Below are 2,979 nucleotides of genomic sequence, written 5' to 3' on the forward strand. Positions count from 1 at the left end.
TTACATCTTCCCCCATTTCCCCTTATACTGTACTTTTCCTTCTTATCCCTTTTTCTCTTATTTACATTATAATTCCTAACAATTATGATATTAATTTTGTACATTTTATACATTGTCCTATAAACCTTTTACATTTATGATTTCTCCCCTTTCATTATTGTTTACTATTTCTAATCTCCAGCCAGTTGTGCAATTTGTTCCATATTACATAGTATTCCGTATCTTCCTTTTCTTTAAGTTCTTTTGTTAATTTGTCCATCTCGGCACACTCTTAAGATATTTTTATCAATTCTTCCTCTGTTGGTGTATTTTGATTTTTCTAATTTTGTGCAAATGATATCATTTTAACTCATTTTTAGTCTGTTTTCTTTTACACTTAAGCACCAAATCTTCATAATTTATTTTTTTTTAAATGTTTCATTTAAAAAAAAAAAGTTTGAAAAGTGACATGTTTGCTTAACCCTTACACACCCATCGGAATTGCTTGTAGAATATACAACAACCTGAAGCATGTGCCTGGAAGGGATTTATTTAACTCCGTCAGTTGACCAAATAATTGTTTTCTTGGTTTCCTTGGCTGTGTGTAGTTGGGGCTTTGGGGCAATAGGCATTCCATACAAGGCCTCTGCATATTTTTCTAACACCATCCTGCAAAGCAGTCTTGGCCAATGAAAGGTTCAGCATGTCTATGCTGGTTCACGGTTCAGTATGTCTGCACACAGAACAACACCATTTAGGATATTGGCCAAAACACCTGTTTCACTAGTTATCTCAGTGGATAGTTAGTATGCACAGAAGACCTAAGGACCACCATGAAGGAGTACTACTAGGCTTTTGAAGAACTGCATTGTTTTGTGTAATGATTTATGGGGTACTTTTCTCACAAGCAGAAGATCTTGTCAAAAGATCTTGGATACACACATTTAAGGTTTAAAAGAATCTCCATGCTTTGTTAACTTATTCCTACATCCAAACATGCAACTTTGATCCTGGAGCAATGGGGAACTGCCAGAGGACTGGAAAATCCAGTCTGGCATAGAAATGCGACAAATCAATCAATCAATGGGATTCCCATTGTATTTTCACTGGTTTAGAGCACGGAAAATTAAAACACCCTATTATGGAAGAATGGAAGAACAGTACATTGTCCATAGATGTATAGGACACTCAAGATTATAGAAGCTGCTGTTGACATGCAACATCATTAGCATATGGATTTAGGTTTATATGACATGGCAACATGGAAAAGTCTCCTGCGGAGATTATAATGCTCTAGAAAAGGAAGAAATCATACCATGCAGCCTATTGAAAAGAACCTTACTTGCAACTTAATCCTATGTATGTTTACTTGGAATTAATTCCCATTGAGTTCAAGACTACTACACTTAATGCAAGCACATTTATGTAGTATCTGTTTAACAGAACCTGACAGTGCTACTTCTGTCCAGTTCTCCCAGGGTCAAGAAAAAACAGGACCCACTTGGGGGGTCTCCCATTTGGATCCCTGAGGCTAGGGGACTGAATCTGGTTCTGTTGTAACCAAGATAAGCTTTCCCGACATGAAATTGATAGTAACTCCTGCCTGAAATCTATTTAAAACGCGCAGGAAAACAGTATATTCTCCCGCTTTTTCTCCCCTTATCTTCACAACCGCACTGTAAGATACATTAGGATTTTCTCCGCCAATCCAACATCTCCCTGCTGACTTTCTCGAGACAAGCGCACCTTTCTGATACTCTAGCCCAGCTTCCGCCAGTTACGATACCACCAGAGATGATTAACTATAACTCTTCTATTCATAATTCGCAGCCAAAACAAAGGCTGGCTTCAATCTTGGAAATTGACTAATGCCATCTAGTTGTTTCTGGCTCCTAGGAACTACATCGATTTTCTCCAGGATTTATCCTTAACGTGGTCAAGTCTCCCAACAATGCATTCATCACCACTGTAACTAATGTTCGGAAATGAACTATCTCGTCCTGAGCCACAGTGGCGCAGTGGTTAGAGTGCAGTACTGCAGGAAACTTCTGTTGACTGCCGGCTGCCTGCAGTTTGGCAATTCAAATCTCACCAGGTTCAAGGTGACTCAGCCTTCCCTCCTGAGGTGGGTAAAATTGTTGGGGGCAATAGGCTGACTCTGTAAACTGTTTAGAGAGGGCCGTAAAGCACTTTAAAGAGGTATATAAATCTTATTGCTATTGCTGTTACATCGATCCATCCCAGCAGAGGTCAGGCAGAGAAGATAAGTTGTGGATCCCGTTGGTTAAAGAATTCTGAATGATGGGATCCAGGAAGAGAGATTTCCTCTGCTGATGCTCCCACCCTTTGGAACATCTTACCCCAAAGATGAGACGGTCCCCACTCTTTTGGCCTTCCGGAAGATTGTCAGGACCCTGGCTCTGCCAATTAGCATGGAGGTCTAAAGTGTGATAGACAACCCTGGTGGCTTGAGAGTATTCCTTACATTTCTTTTAACTTTTTAAGCAGCTTTTTAACCTGGCTTTCATTGTTTTTAATCTCTGCATTTATACTTTTGTACTTAAACTCCCATGTCACTTAAGTGAAATGGGCGGTGCAGCAATTGGATAAGTAAATGGATACTACACAATAAAGCAAATATTAAGACCCATCTATTCATAAACAAACTAATTCATCTTTATTTTTCCTACTGTCGATGTCTGATGGGCGTCTATGAAGATTCTCAGTCATCCAGGTCATGGTTGTCCCAAAGGTGCTTTTTTTCAAGAGGCAACTGGACTTTCTGGTTTTTTTCTTTGAAGACGTTTCGCTTCTCATCCAAGAAGCTTCTTCAGCTCTGACTGGATGGTGGGTTGAAGCTTCTTGGATGAGAAGCGAAACGTCTTCAAAGAAAAAAAAAACAAAGTCCAGTTGTCTCTTGAAAAAAAAGCACCTTTGGGATGACTGATGGGTGGGTTTTGTTTTGTTTTTTGTTTGTTTGTTTTGTTTGTTTGGAGTCAG

This window comes from Pantherophis guttatus, chromosome 2, assembly GCF_059756535.1.
Source record: "Pantherophis guttatus breed Tessera chromosome 2, ASM5975653v1, whole genome shotgun sequence".
NCBI lineage: Eukaryota > Metazoa > Chordata > Lepidosauria > Squamata > Colubridae > Pantherophis > Pantherophis guttatus.